Here is a 16,861-nt window from a genome sequence, read left to right as displayed (position 1 = left end):
TGTACTCCAAATTAGACCTATATATATTTTATGAAAAAAGGCAGTGGTGACATTATGTGGATAGCTTCCATCCCACGTTCAATAATTAAAATGACCCAATAGACAGTGCTTTGAAGTAGGAAAAAAATGATTCTCCATGTGCAGAGAAAGTGAGGTGATTTTCTAGTCTTCTGCTTTGAAGTTGGGAGTGTGAGATTAATGATTTTATCTGCTGGAAACATCTGAGGAATTTTCTTTTGCCTTTTTTCTTCTTTTAAGATCTTTGTCAATGAAAATGGAGAAAGTTACCCAATGATGTCCGTCTCTTAGAGGAAGCAATTTAGGTTAAAATTTGCTCTAATCGTTGCATCATAGGCAAAGGATTTTTGGCAACAGGGTGAAAATACATGAAAGTGATTCTCCCACTTCTTGGAGAAATAGAAGGAAATAAGAGTCTCCTTACCTCAGTGGGCAAGTGTTCAGTAGATGAGATGTGTTATGTTTCATTATGCCCTTCAACAAAAAAACCTGAGTTTCAATTAATATGAAGGATACAGCATTCATCCTTGGAGGAGGTTACCAGTTTGATTCCTGAGTCATTCCTGAAACCTTTTGCCAACACAAAAGAGGGCTCTCTCTAGAATTGGAAGAACCTTGCTGGTTTCTCTGGAAAAACTGTGCCATCAATGGCTCTGGCTACTTTTTTAGAATATGCTATAATGACAGCTGTCCCTGGCTTAATAGTTCATCTGTGCAAAGAAGACTCTTGCTACCCGAGAATTTGCGTTTGGGAGGTGGTGGGATTCAGAGTGGGTCAAGGAGTGGGAAGCAAGCTGTCTGGGTTTGCGGCTGTGTGGCTTGGCTCTTGGGTTGGTTTGCTTTAACTTGTACAAATGCCCAGATGCTCTTTGACTTGTGTGCAATAAATCAGTGGAATAATAATTACACACACCCAGGGATATACCACATAGCTCTTAACATAACTTTTTTGCTTTTTAAAATAGCTTCAAAGGACTCCAAGGCCAAGTTTCTTATTTTGCTACTTCCCTTGATTTTTTTTATGTGCCAACTGATCTCCATCCTCCAACATGTTAATTGCGTGGCAGTCAAGATAATAAATTAGCTTCCTTTAGCACCTTGATTTTTCTGGATTTCAACAAAAAATTACCAACATATCCAGAAATTAGGAAGAAAGGAGGCTTAGCTGTTATTCTATGGTCTGAAGTAAAATATACAAGGAACACAGCACTTAGAAGTTGGAGACGTGTGGACATCTGTCACCATCTCCACTTACTAACTGTGACATGGATAAGATTTGAACTTCTCTGAGCCTCCGTGTCCTGATCTGTAAGATGGCCATCATTGTGCCAGCCTGACACATCTATGTGAAAAGTGCTTTACCTCTAGTAAAGGGTTTTAGTTATAAATCATGTTATCAACATTGTTGTCATTATTATTTCTATTGTATTGGGTTGTCAGAAAAGTAATGACGCATTTTTGCAATGAAAAACAGAGAAAAAAATACATCATGACTTTCCCAATGACCCAATGTATCAGGGATGTTTAGGGGATACTCTGCCTCACTTATTACCCATATCCTGTGTGTTCTACCTTTGTGTCTCTCCATTGAATGTTTGTTGCCTGTATATACCGAGCTCAGACTTTCGTATTTTAATTGAGTCACTCTTTTATGTCTGAGAACGATACAGAGAAATGAAGATACCGTGAAAGCACCGTCTATTTTGTACTGTCCCCCAACTGAGACATCTGTTTTCTGGCAAGTACACTTTTCCCCAGACCTGCACGATTTCCAGGTGACCAGATGTGACAACTCTTTTGCATGTTTTCTGGAAGATGGGTTACCTGATGGTGGTCTATAATGCTTGCTTTTTTATACTCATTTCTGTTCCAGATAGGTCAAGGAAGAGTTCTACTTGTCTGAGGGTAAACACTTGAGAACCTTTTTTATAACAAAGACTGTAGGGATTTTGTGTCCATGGAGGTGACACATGCAGGTTGGATTAGTGGCAGCTTCATAGCAAGGGGCCATTGAAGTTTTGTTTCTTAAATGTAATCAGTATAGAGGAACATTCATGCAATTTATAGGCTTACTCCCCAGAAAAATGCACCTCAGCACATGTGCCCTCATATTCACATGCAACAATATAAATAATTTCATACCGTGTACAGATGCCCTGAAGCATTTCCAAGAGTTTCCCATTAAAGATTCCTGCCCTGTGGATTTCATGCACTTTTTTCATTCAACACATATTTCCGAATGACTACTGTGCCTGATGTGGTTCTTACCCTCACCCAGCCAAAATTCTACTGGAGGTTGTGTGTGTGTGTGTGTGTGTGTGTGTGTGTGTGTGTGTGCACTCTAGAGAACTGATTCGTAGAACCATAAGCACTCAGTGATTTCATTATCACTGGTTACTGATAATTCCTCACAAAATCTTGTACATCATCTTCCTTCTGTTGTTTAAAACCAGGTAAGTAAAGGAAAGAAAGAAGATAAAAGTAAATGCTTCGCTCCTTTGAAAACTAAAGTATGCAAACTGTATGAGATGTCTATTTATATCTCTTCACATGGAAGGCTAATACTGCTAAGATGATTATTCTGATAATGTTAAGATTTTATGTTTTGATTAAAGTCAATCCTCTTTGAGTGCACACTCAAGCAATTTGGCTCTCCTTGAAAAAAAGAGAATGCCATTTATGGGTTTACAGACACTCTGCTGGTTTGATTATTTCAGGAGTTACTCACCTACTTAGAAATGCTTCAGTCAGCTGTACTTCATTCAGACAGACCCTTCCCTCCACTTGTCTAAATGAGCAGGTATATCATTTGATCATATTTTACTGAGCATCTATGATGTGCAAGGTGCTGTGCTAGATAAGATGGGACCCATATTTAATTTAATTTTATGTCCCAAATGTCTACTGAGGGTCTTGTGGCTGCTATACTGAGTTCCAAGAGCTGTGGCTAAGTGTTTTCCATGCAATACTTTATTTTAAACTTGACTTACAACTTGTGAAGTGGGTATTATTGATCCCTTTTTTAAGATGAGAAAATAGAGGCTCAGAGAGGATGTATAACTTGCTCAGGGTCATACAATGGTGAGTGACAGGGCGTGGGTTCCCAAACCCTGAACTCTTAATCAGAAATCTAGTGCTTTCTGTAAAGTGAAGCCAGGGCTTCCTTTGTGTCAAGTATCTGACGTATATTGTCAAATTTAATCTTCATGGCAAGTTTTATAATTCTGTCTTAACAGGTGGCTTCACTGGGGTTTCAAGAATGCTTAGAAGTACAGCTCTGTCCTAGCTATGAAGGCAGATAAAAATGAAGAACTCTGGGACTTAAACCTCATAGTAACATTATAGGTGTGATAACAGTAACACTGTGGCCATAATAGTAAGGATATTGCCCAAACTCTAGAGAGGGTAACATTGTACATGAAGTCTAGAATCCTAGTATACTAAGAGGAATTCATTGTATAATATTTAGTTTTTATTCTTTAAAGATGTTTATGATCGTGTGTGTGTGTGTGTGTGTGTGTGTGTGTGTGTGTGTATACATATATTCATACCTGCATGCACACTTTGTAACAAAAAATAAAACAACGGAAAGCAGTATCTGACTGTGCTTTCTCTTTGTGCTGGAGACTCAGGTGATCTTTAAATTGTCTGAGATGAACATATTACACATCCGTAATGTAAAACATTAAATGCATTTTAACAGAAGTTGTGATGATCATTTTTGCAGGAAGGTTGTACAAGGTGTTGGCGGAGGGGGAGGTGTGCTCTGAGCCCATAGCAGCAATTTTTGGTCTCTGAGTCACAGATGACTCAGTGTGATCACACAACCAGAAAGCAGACTTGTGCTGTCAGTTTTCGAGATGCATCATAAAAACCAAGCTTTTGACAATGGAAATGTTGTTACATGGAGAAAAATAATGAGTTTGATTAGTACTTGTTTCTACTCTAGTATTTGCACTGAGATGAGCCCTCCGCCCCACTTCAGGGTGAGGCTAGGACTCTCGGGTGTACAGGTCACTGTGACATGGAGTCAGGAACACTTTGTGGTTTCTCAGGGCTGTGGGCTGGACGCATTCGTTCACACAGGGCCTTGCCCCCTATTCTGGATATGGAAGGAACTTCTCTTTCTTCTCAACTCACGTGTTTTGACCAAAAGAGTTTTTTTAAATAGAAATATCTGCTGCAATATCTAAGGTGGGATTTCCAAAGAGTGCTCCATTACTTTTAAACAGTTATTTCAGTTTCCTTGTTACCTCCTGCTGTGGTTGATGAGCAAGCAGGAAAGTCCTCTTTAATCACATTCATGATTAACGACTAATATGTGACTGCCCTTCAAAATCACAACATTTAAAAGTGAGGTGCTTTTTTAAAAAGTGAGTTGCTTGTGATAAAACCAACTTTCAAGACTGTCAAGTTACCCCAGTTCTGTATCAGGGTGCACTGTCTCACTTTCAAGACTTCAAGGAATCTCTTTAAAATTAATAAATTAAGGGACTTGGTGAAAAAATATACAAACCAAAATCCTGGTGTCACTTGTATTTTTCCATTCTAATTCCATCGTTGGCTTCACATTTTAAAATGTTTTTATTTGACCAGGAAAGGCATCATTTGAAATTTTTATTGATAACATTCTTAACTGCAAGAAAAAGACATAAACCTGCAAAGCTGTAACTATCATGGTGGCCACAATTGGGAGGTCTGCAAAATAGTTTATTACCAGTCGAAAAAAAATGCTGGGAACCACAGTCGTTATAGGGGTCACCACCCTTGCTACAAGCATTTTTTTTTTCCTTTTCATTTCGAGGGCATGTATGATGGCAGTGCCAAACTACACACTTCCCTGTCCCCTACTGTCTGTGGGCTTTGTTTTGATTCTCTCTTTATTAATGATGTGAAAAATTTGGGGTCACATAAAAGTGAGCCAGGGTCAGGCTTTGTGGGCCCAAGGATGCTGAAACTGTCTCTATATCTAGCTAGTGAAGACATTGTGTAGAAGGCACCACATTTTACTTCCTGGAATTTTGGGGTGTTTTGTAGATTTTAGATATCTGGGTGAACTTTACAAAGCAGTCTCATACTCTTGCTTTTTTAAGGTAAAGCATGACAGAATTGTGGTGGGTGGAGGAATTAAAATGTGTTATGTTTTTTGGCTGCAGTTCTATGGCAATTTTGTTGCCCATTAAAGAATGATGCAGGTAGCTACAGACATTATTTTGTTCCATAGGTCAAGAATCTAGTACTTTTGTTTTTGTTATTGTTGTTCAGGTTTATGGAGAATGCCTTATTTAACACCTTTTTAGTATAAAATTGCTTTTGACTTCATAAACACAGGTGTTCAGTTTGAATCTTAACGAACTGTGAAATAGGTAGATGTCTAAAAGGAAATTCTATAAATTGTGAACACGGCTCTGTCAGCACACTAAATGGATTAGGAAAATTCATTGTCTGCCCTGTAACTGAACACCAGTGTGATGCGTGGACAAGAATTAGTCCTGAAAAGCCAATAAAATGGAGGAAAAAAGTTGAACCTCGGAGATGTTGATCATGTGGGTCTCCCCCACCCCCACCCCCACCGCAAATGAATGTTGGTGCAGAAGGGCTCGGAAATCAGAATAGCTATTCAGAAGACGGCCAAGGAGGAATACATATGAGCAGACAACACAGAATTTATAGAGTAAAACCACAAACACCTTATTTTCCATTGTACTAAAATAATGATATTTTACAGTACTCATTTTGTATGTAATTCTGCTTTCAATTTTATATTGTTACTGCAGCTCAAATCTCATTATAAGTGTTCCAACAAAAATCCCTTTTTAATCAAAAACTTTCCAATCCTTAGCCCATTGTCAACTTATTTCAAGCAACTTACTTGTTTCTAGTGAAACAAAAGAATTTGGCCCTTCTTTTTGAGCTCACGAGGATGTTATTTGACCTGTGTGGGTAAACATATTATTAAAATAACTGAATCATTTTAATTTCTACATTAAATCCCATCATAATCTGCATCCATTGTTTTGGGGTGTAAAGATCGAGTCAGAACCCTTTACCTTCTTTGAAGGAAAAGAAATAGATCATTAGTACTTTTGTTTGGTTTTCCTTCTGCTTGAAAAAGAAATTGTTTATAGTATATTAAGCTGCAACTGGAAGTGACAATATCCAATTAGCCAATCAGCTGTGAGAAAGTACATGTCTACTGGTAAGTGTTACTTACTGGCGAATGGTCTGCAGGAAAAAAGAATGTATTTCTGTCATATCTGTGAAAAGCTGAATTGCCACTTTAAAAAGGAGATGACAGAATTTAGAAGGAGGGAAAGCCAACAAAACTCTCACTGACCTCCGAGCTCACATTCCTTCTTCTTTTTTTTTTTTTTCCTTTGGTATGAATTTTATGGAAAACAGAATTTATTAAGTACTTCCATTCATTTTTTTTTCCTGCTGGGGGACACCATTTGGAAATAACCAGTTTACATTGTGATTATGTTCTCCTGACACTGGACCCATGTTTGTAACACTTGCCTCCATTCCTCTGGAAAAAAGCTAACATTTGCTGTGGTTGGGTTTCTTTATGTGTATATTTACACACCAAACCTAAATCTAGAGAGTGAAGTTTAATTGTAGGGCTTTTGCAAGAATCCTTTACCCATTTTCATTGAACTTCATTCCTTTTAAAATTGAATACAGATATTTATTCCATAGAGGTAATATATTTCTCCCTCTTATTTTATTAAGAAAAAGGAGAGAGAATACAACTTATGGTACTGCATTGTATAGATGAAAATCATTTTAACCCTAGAAGTTTGTTTTTATTGCAAGTATTTCTAACTCAAAGTGTGTGAAATTTATTTGCATTATTTATTTTTTTACTTTCAAATGTAGGTGATTTCTTAAATCCTTATGGTTATAATAAAATGATGTTTGGCCTCTAAGATACTACTTGGCAGTTGTTCATTTGAAATTGGACAGGTCGTAAGTTGTGTCATTAAGATCAGGCCAAATGTGAATGAAAAGAGAAGATCCAATCCTCATTTACTGAGGTGAGTCCTTAGCCCAGTGTTAGCAAAGCTGGGTGTCAGAAGGGTCAGCCATCCCCACAGCGATGACCACCTTTGACAGTTCTGGGTGCAGTACAGAGAGAAGGGAGATGCATGACTAGGATAACTGCTTGGGACTGCCAGAGATCTAGACCTTAGAATCTGTCAACTCTTCAGCCTCGTTCCCATCCAAAGTCAAAAAGTACATTTGTGGAAAGATGTGCATGAATTTTAAAGATTTAATTTGGAAAAATTTATTAATAATTTGCACTCTTCTGTGCGTGTGTGTGTGTGCTTGTGGAGAGAGAGAGAGAGAGAGAGAGAGAGAGAGAGAGAGAGTGAGAGAGAACTAAGATATGAAAATTAGGTATACAGCATCATTTTGGTCACCTTCTTTGTTGGATCTCCAGTAGGTTATTTATAAAATACCTACGGTGTGTTAGGTATGGTGCTAGGTGTCAGAAGTAAAAGATAAATGTTGCTAACATTATCACCCATAATATGATTATTGAAAAGAAAAAGTTTAAGAATTGATTGCTATTCTTTTTATCCTTGAGTATCCACTAGGATTGGTTCATGGAAGATTCAATCTGGTTGACTGTTGGTTCCTTTATAGAGCAACCCCTTAATAAAGACCTTGGCTATATAATAGGACCTCTGAGTAAGCCTAGAAAAGTACCTAACCAAAAGGAGATCTTGTTTTAATGCTTGGAGCTCTTTTCATTTACAAATCCTTAAAATTTCCAGGGTAATTTTCTTGGATAAAGCCTCTGCTATAGGTTGTGTAGGACACAAAAGTGTCATCTCATTTCTCAGGGACATTGTGGCTTAGCTGGGGTTTTCATTACTGTGCTGCATTTGAGTATTTATTTTAACCCTTTATTTACCTAATATTTATATAGAAGGAAAATTTCATCACAATATAAGCTTCTTAAAGAAAATGACCTTTTGGCTTTTCCACTGGGATATATGAGCTCTGAGAGCAATGCCTAGCACAATATAGAAACTCCAAAAATATTTGTTAAATCTATTGTTGCTCTTTTGTATCACTGGAGGTGTAGCGAGAGAATTAGATGAGATACCGCATCATAGTAGCCATGAAAATATCCGGTCTTAGGCAAGACTTTAATACTAGTATTAGGAGAAAACATGGATTAACTCCTCTATAACTTTAGGTATGGGGAAAACTTTCCTAACTATGAATCAACATCTGGTAGCAATAATGCATAAGAATGATAAATTTGATGCCATAAAATAAAGAATTTTTGCATGGCAAAAAATATTATAGCAGAGTAAAAGACAAATAACTTGGGCGACATACTTACAAGTTATACTGCAAATAAAGGGTTCATATCCCCAGTATATAAAGTTTTTAAGCAAAGGGCCAACAACCCTATATATAGTAATGGGCCTAGTATATAGATAGTATACAGAAAAACAAATGCAAAGGTGCTTAATTTATAATGCTCAACCTGATACATGGCAAGAAAAATGCATATTAAAAGTACATTGAAAAATAATTTTCACTTATTACATTGGCAGGAATCCAAAGATTTGAAATATACTCTATTTATTGGTAAGACTGTGGGAAAAACTAGTCCTCTAATAATATTGCTGGTAGGAATGCAAAATAGTATATCCCCTTTCAGAGTGGAATTTGGCAATATCTAGCAAGTTACATGTTTACCTTTGACTCAGCAATCCCAATTCTAGGAATAGATCCCAAAGATACACTGGCAAAAATACAAAATATTTAATACTGTTCATTGCAACATTATCTGTAATAGTAAAAGACTGGAAACAACAAAGATATTTACCAGGATGAGACCGATTGAATAAATTACTGTGTTTCACAAAATGCGGTACAATGTAGCTGTGTAAAAGATGGAGTTTATCTCTATATACTGATACAGAGTAACCTCTAGGATCTATTAAGTGAAAAGAGAAGGTGATGAAAGTGTATACCTAAGAGATTGGGAAATGCAAATATATGTGTACAAATATATGTATTTGCTTATTTTTAGGTTTTTTTTTTTTTTTTTTTTTTTTTCTGAGCCATCCTGCTACCTGTTGGCAGCTCAGCGGCTGCTCAGCTCGGGCTGGACTCGAACCGCTGTTGCTCAGAGCTCAAACTCTTGAGCGAGCTCTTAACCAACTGAGCCACTCGGCCGGCCCTATTTGCTTATTTTTTTTTTAAATTGATGGACAAACTATAAAATTAAAAAAAAAGTTACTTGCTTTGTAGTAGAATGAGTGGACAGGGATGTTTTGTAGATTTGACTTTGGAACCATGTAAATATTTTACATAACGATAAAGCAAAATTAAATCCAAGAAGACAGTCCTTAAAAAGTTAAAAGGAAAATGAACCACTCTGTGTATCTGAGTGGGGATATAGTCACACAGAGTGGATCTATTCCAAGTGACTTTAAAACACGATACTTTGAGTGCATATCTCTAGTGGGATATAGTCCAGGACAAAAAAAAAAATCTGCAAAGAATCTTAAATTCTTTTCAGCATTTATATTATTGGTTGTAGTGTGGGTATTATTATTCTAAGACATAATAGAAGAGTGTGTGTGAAGAGTGGGATAAAACAAATGAGTGTTTCTGTTGGTGTCATTAAGAGCTTGGGAGAAAGGAAATACGATGCAAGATTGATGACGTTAAGTAAAAATACTGTAGTCCTAAAATGTATTTCATATTTCAGCAGACACACACACACACACACACACACACACACACACACACTCACACACACTCACACACACACACCCCAAAATGCCTAGAACATCTTATCATGCCAGAAAGCAGGGAAGCTATCAAAGACTGATAGATAGGGCATGTCCAAAGGACTCAGGAGCAAATAAAAATATGTGCCCACTGGACAAAGAATTTAAGTACCAGTAACACATAAAGTATGCTTAAATTTATGAATTCAGAATGATAACTGAAAAAAAACCCCAAACCTCTTTTGTAGGTTCTAGGGAACCAACGCATTATTTTGAAACTGGTAAGTAAAGGGGAAAAACAATGAGCACTCATTGTAACTCTTTCATGTAAATTGTATGTCAGGGTAGTCAAAAGAGCCAATGAAGAGAAGATTCTCTTTATAGAAGTGTTCCAGCTAACAAATGAAGAAAGAATGCTAGACTATCACCATTTTGCAACTCCTGATGATTTAATGGATCTGGGATTGAGCTTTAATGGATGGCATAAATTATTACATGCCTCCTGATAGAAGTACACTGGTTTGCCAATGGAACAGACTTGCCAGAAAAATCAAATCTGAATCTTATTGGAAATACAGAAGACAAAGAGGAAATTGGCAAACAACTCCAAGGTGCAGTGAGCAAGTTCCCCACCATAGGAAACTCTTATAGGACGGATGGCTCTGTGTGTTTATTTTTTAAAAAACAGCAACAAAAGTTTTCAAGGAAAAACAGGTAGAGAGGGAAACTGAAGATTAAAAAACTTAAGAGACATATTCACCAATCATAATACATGAGCCTTATATGGATCCTGATTCAAATAAGCAAAATGGTAAAATTGTGAGCCAACTAGGGAAATTTGAAGGTTGAACTGGTGATCGTAAGGAATCATGGGTAAATTTTTCTAAGGTCTAATGACAGATTTTTTTTTAATATAGAGGCCTTATCTTTTAAAGATATATGCTAAAATATTTACAGATGAAATGATATAACATCTGGGACTTGAATTAAAATAATTAGGGAGCTGGGGAGGAGGAGTAGTTGGGGTTATAAAGGAAACAACAGTAGCCATGAGTGGATGTTTATTGAAGTGGGAAGTGGGTACATGGAGATTCATTATATTGGGTTGTCGGAAAAGTCAATGTATGTATTTTTCCTATGTTTTTCATTGCAAAAATGCGTCATGACTATTCTGACAACCCAATATTATTTTCTGTACTTTTATATGCGTTTGATATTTACATAAGAAAACATTAAAAAACAAAATAAAAATAAATGAGTCAGTGGCCTGCATAAGCTCTTTGAATTTCATTCCCAATGACATGAATATGCCACAAGATGTCTCCCACCTACTTTGGGAATTTCTGTCCTCGTTTACACAGATGCTGTCGCTGCCAAATTCTAATCTTGACGGTGACCCTGAAGATGATTTCAGACCTTTTATCAAATCAACTAAAGTACACTTTTCAGAAGGAAAAAGTCCTGTTTTAATTTTTTTTGGTTTTTCTAAGTCTTTGTTTTTATGAGGGGGTAATTTGGATAAGAATGACCTAGAAGAAAACACTGGGAAATCTGATAGGGAAGCTGAATCAGTTGGGCTTTTTATGTTGAAGCATTTGGAAATCTTTTTTCAATCTAGCCAGTCGCTGTAAGACTTTGCAGCTGGCTGATGTCCGGACCTGCTGATGACTCACTTCATTTAGGCAGGGTCGATCCTAGATAACGTCCCTGGAAATGGCTTCGGCTGCCAGGCACAGACTGTGGCTACATGATTTTTGCTTGACATCATTTCTTTTACCCACATTGGTAGGTATCAGTCATAGGAGGATCTAATTTCTATTTTACTCTCAGTCTGGAAGTTTAGAAAACTCTACTTTGCCTGTTTGGATTCTTCTATTAACCTTTCAGTCTGGTTGTTTTCTGATGAGTAAAATATAAGCCTGACTCAAGGAATCCTAAATATTTTATCTTACATATTTTAGAGAAAGGATATAAAAGATGAAATTCAGGTAAAAAATCTTGTTAATTTTATTGTTTCTCCGTGCTGATTTTTTGAAACCTCTTAAATACTACAGAAGGCAAAACATATTCAGTATGGATTTGTTAGAGTGTGCCAGTGTGTGTTTTATGAATTGAGTTTACCTAAATCCCAGTCTAGAAGAAGCAAGCCAGTTTTCTCTAGTCTTTCTGTAGAAAGTGAATTTCAAAGTAATACTACATGTTAGGTGAAATACAGTAGAGGGAAGAACATTATCAAGATATCATAATGTACTGTAGAGTAGATTTGCAAACATAAACAAGAAACGAATGCTCATTTGTATATGTAAGATCTGAGAGAGAATTAAGACATGGACTATTTGAAAATATTTCTTTTGTTCATGTGTAGAATTTGTCTAAGTTCCTGGCAAGTTCATTTCCAATTCTTTTCTTTCCATTGGACATATTTCTCATCTTCATTTTGCCACAATATCTTTAGGACCCGGTAGACACCTATTTGTGCTCACAATAACTGGATAACTGGGCCTCTATCACTTCCTTCTGCTCTCTCTCAGTACAATCCTTAACACTGAGTTTCCAGAATTGTTCTCTAACTCAACTGTAAATTTCTTGAGGATGGAGCCATCTTGCCTTATATTTTTTCCTACTTCTGCAATGTCTAGTGCTGTTCAATTTCCTCTCTAGCTACTGTAGGTGTGGGTTTATGTCAAAGAATCTTTACAACTTTGGGGAATGTTTCAGGGCCCAGGAAGATGTCACTATTGACTCACCACTGTAGGAGAGTGAATGTAGTTTTGTCCATATTTTCATTGTTATACTACTTGGCTATAATGCCTGTCTTTTAGGGATAAATTATTACACAAAACCTTATCCTGGGTGTTGCACTATCTACAAGCTGAAATTTGTAATTCAAGTTAGGAACATTTATAAAGCTCATAGTTCTTATTTTTTTGGCAAACCAAATCTTTAGAGTGATGATTAACATAATTGAAATGCTTTTCACTTACGAACTTGCATTTGGAAAAATCAGTGGAATGAAGTTACTAATGGCATTAATGCAATTTGACACATTTTGCCAACAGGAAGTCTTAGATATCATTAGCTGACACAGTAGTAGCATATCATGTTTATTAAACATTTACCAGGTGCTAAGCCCATTTGTGATGTCAAATCACTCTCATATCAATCCTATGAGGTTGGTGCTACCAGATTCAGAAGGACTTGCTTATTTTATGAAACTTTTACGTGTGCAAAGTTGCATAGTTAAGATGGATTTTTACTTATTTTTAAATTATAAAGTAATGCAAAAATACATTTGTAGTGTCAGGTTTTTTTTTTTAATAATTTGAAAATGTAGAATAAATTCCTCTTCTGTCTCTGTGAACACACTGAAGTTCTGTCCCCTCCCCAGGGGTAACCACTCTTATCTTTTGGGGTGTGTCCTCCCATATCATTTTCTGTGTAGTGACATACTTATCAAAGATACACATATATTGTTGTGGGAATTTTCCAAAACACAATGAGACCATATTGGACATGAAAAACGATAGCTTCCTTTTTTCACTTACTGTTTCTTAGCGGTCCTTCTGTGTGGGTACACACAGACCTGACTCGCTGTCAGCAGCTGCCGGTTACTCCACTGACCATGCTGTAGTCAGCCATTACCCCGTCCATGAACAGTTAGGTTGTGTCCAACGTTTCTTCTATTACAGGCCTGTTTTTAGGAGCTGGGCTGTGTTACTACGTGACCTGTCACCCATTTGGGCAAAACCAAAGTTGTCTTGGTGAAGTCCTTTGATTTAGCGGCTCCATAGTGTATCTCAGCCCTGGCGCTGGGCTGAGCTGCAGGCAGGGTCCATGGAGCTTGTGTGGATCGCACGTCAGGCACATGTGGCAGCAATTTTCCGTGTTCTGTTGCTGCAGGGAGGAATTAGGACGGTGGGCAGGGGGAACTTTGGATGTTGTAGTCGCTAGAAAATCTCGATGTAAACTACCCTGTTTATATTAACACCTAGTAAAAGAAAATATTAACTTTGCTAAAATAATCTTCTAAAGAGGCAGGTTTAATGAGAATTTCTGAATTAAATTTAAGAGTTTTAATTACACATGCAAAGGGTAAACAGTATCTTCAAAGTTCAGCCTTAAGAAGTAATAGCTATTTCTTGAGAAGGAAAAACATTTAACTGCACCGAATGCCTGGATGTTTGGTTTTTGAAGGTTGGAGCATTTGTGTTTTCCAAAATTAATAGAAAAACCTGAAGTATCTGAAGTCATGAAGGCCCTTATAATGTGTATGCTTTCTGTACATAGGTTCACAGAAGGAGGGTATGGATATCTTTCAAGTAATAATATACCTTTGTTTTAGAGAAAACCATTGTACTTGCTGAAAATCAGTGACTGTTCTAATTATTTTTATCATAACTATATACTTTGTTAATAACTCTCAAAAGTAAAGACAATAGACTTAATGCAAATGGTTAACCTTTTTATGACTGTTTTAGGGAGATGGGAGGGCTGGAAAGAGCAACTTGTGTGTGCTACACACTTTACAAAACTCTTCTTAGTAAGTTGTTATAGCAGTATTGCAAAATAGATGATGCTAATCCATTTTATAGGTGAGAAAACTGAGGCCCAGAGAAGTAACTATCCCAAAGACATACTGCTAACATGTGGTAGTACAGAATTTCAACCTGCCTTTACTGCTCTTTGAGCTATGTGATTCTAGGTCAATTTTGTTTGTTTTCCTTTTCGGATTTATCAGTACTTTTACTACAAAGAAAAAAACCTTCCTTCCTTATGCTATATAAAGCATCATTGCTGTTATTAAGTTCACTGGCCATTCTTGACTCTAAAATCGACCTTAAGATTCTGAAGTTTAATTTCTAAGGTTATCAGAAGTCTGGGCAAGCAAAACGGTAGCCATGTTTTTACAGAGTAGTTTGCTGATCCCTGCACTTGAACATGGCTCCCAGATGTGTAAGGTTTGGATGAAATGGTTGCTAAGTTTTTTGTGCATGAATAACTCTCCTCAGGTATTCAAAGCCCCTTGTAGCCTACAATACTAAATCAGATCATTCTCACAGGAACCACTGTGGCTGTTTCCTCCATCACTGCCATGTGCCCCAGGAAGCGCTTTCTTTTCCAGCCCCTGCTCTTTATTTAGACATTTATAAAATTATGACCAAGGTGAAAGCTTTCTAGCTCTTCAGTATTTCTCTTTTGGCTTCTAATTTCAACACTACAATTTCGCTCCTTTCTCCCTTTCTGCCTGCCTCCCTTCCTTTCTCCTTTGTCCCTCCTACCCTCCCTCCCTCCCTCTCTCCCTCTCTTCATTCCTTCCTTCTTTCCTTTCGATGTCCTTTCCAAAGGAAACTAAACAATCACATTCTCCTGCCTTTTACTCAGCTTGTAGCCCACTTTTCCTAAATTGCCTCTACCCTGTCTCCATATAACCCAGGGATTCCCATATCAATGTGACAAGGTCCAGGCAGGTTTTGTAACTCGGAGAAGGCGGCTGCATGGAGACTGTTGTAATCGGAGAGCAGACACTCAATCTAAGGCTGATTCCTGCCCTCAGGAACTAGGGGTCCAGTGTTGCCAGATCTTCTGACTTTAAGAGAAGCAGGAAATCTAGACTTTTGAGGGGATTTCTTTATTTTTCAATGCTGGCAACTAATTAAAAAAATTATTTTGCAATAGTGTGCAGCCAAACAAAAGACATCCAAAAGACATCTGTTAGATATCACTTGGAATCCCTTAGTAAACCAAAGGAAAAAATTGAGTTTTCTTATTTTGAAGGTAATTGCTCAACTCCCTCCATTACTTCCCTACCTTTTGGCTAAAGTAATCTTTCTTTGGTACTTTTCTTTCCCGCAAATGTTATCCCCAGGTCTCTGGGAGGCAGTGTGGTGTTCTGCTTAAGATCAAGGCTTGAGTATCAGCCAAATCTGGGTTGAGTTATAGCTCTATTGCATAATAATTTTGTTACCTTGGATAGGTCACTGCAACTCTCTTGAGTACCAGTAAAAGGGAACTACCAATGATTTGTCTTCATTGCTTTGTGGTACAACAGATATTTATTGAGTGCCAACTGTGTAGCAGGGACTGGGTTAGGTACTGGGATTCTACAGGGAACAAAACCAGACACGACTCTGGCATTCTTGGAGTTCACTGTTCAGTTGAAGAGAAAGATAGGAATTAAATCTCAGTAATCTAATCATAATGAGAAAAGGAGGTGAAATGCTCTGCCAACACTGAAGGTGGTTCTGGGCTGGGCTTCCTGAAGGACGAGATGGTTGATCTGAGATCTGAAAGATGAGCGGGAGTCAACCCGGGGAGAAAAGGACGGAATAGCGTTTTTGGCCGCAGGTCCGGTGTGATCTTCCTCCCCAAGGCAGTAACATCACACTGATATTATTCAGCCTGATTAAATAATGATCTGAATCCAGGTCAATTTTACGTGGTCCCTTTTAACCAATATTTTCATAAAGAAACACAAAAATGCAGTTGCTTCTCTGCCGTCCTCTAACAGGATTCCCTTTGTCAAGTGTAGTAGGTACAGCAGATAGTGCGGCCTAGGTTATGCTGCCGTAACAACTTCAGAAGCTCAGCGGCTTAAAGCAGAGGTCCCCAAGCTGTGACCCACAGGCCAGGTCCTGCGCTGCCTGCTTTTGTGAATACATTTTTATTGGAACACAGCCATGCCCATTCATTTACATATCATCTATGGCTGTTTTCCCACTACAATGGCAGAATTGATTAGTTGTGAAAGAGACTGTGTAGCCCACAAAGCCAAAAGTATTTACTACCTGGCTCTTTACCAAAACATTTGCCAATCCCTGCTTAATAGTATTGGTAGGAGCCTCCTCAATGAAATTAGTGCATGGGAAAGACCTAGCGTGGTGCCTGGCATGTAATGTGCTGCTGTTGCTATTTGTTATTATTATTCCTGGTATTATCTTCTTTCTTTTTGTTTTCTTCTTAGAAACTCCTTCTCTAATTGCTGAGCCTTGTGCATGTTATCGCAATGTTACTATTACTACTACTACTACTACTACTACTACTACTACTACTACTTTGCATTTATTGCTCACCTATGGTGG

The 16,861-nt window shown here is 37.5% G+C and overlaps 1 protein-coding gene across 16 annotated transcripts in view; it reads left to right on the top strand.

The window, feature by feature from the left end:
- ERC2 (ELKS/RAB6-interacting/CAST family member 2) overlaps positions 1-16,861 on the top strand; it is a 974,141-nt gene that overhangs the window by 366,882 nt on the left and 590,398 nt on the right. The window lies entirely within an intron of this gene.

The sequence above is a fragment of the Hipposideros armiger genome, unplaced genomic scaffold, assembly GCF_001890085.2.
Source record: "Hipposideros armiger isolate ML-2016 unplaced genomic scaffold, ASM189008v1 scaffold_220, whole genome shotgun sequence".
Lineage (NCBI taxonomy): Eukaryota > Metazoa > Chordata > Mammalia > Chiroptera > Hipposideridae > Hipposideros > Hipposideros armiger.
Note: the sequence above shows the minus strand (reverse complement) of the source record. Positions and strands in the feature narration are given on the sequence as shown.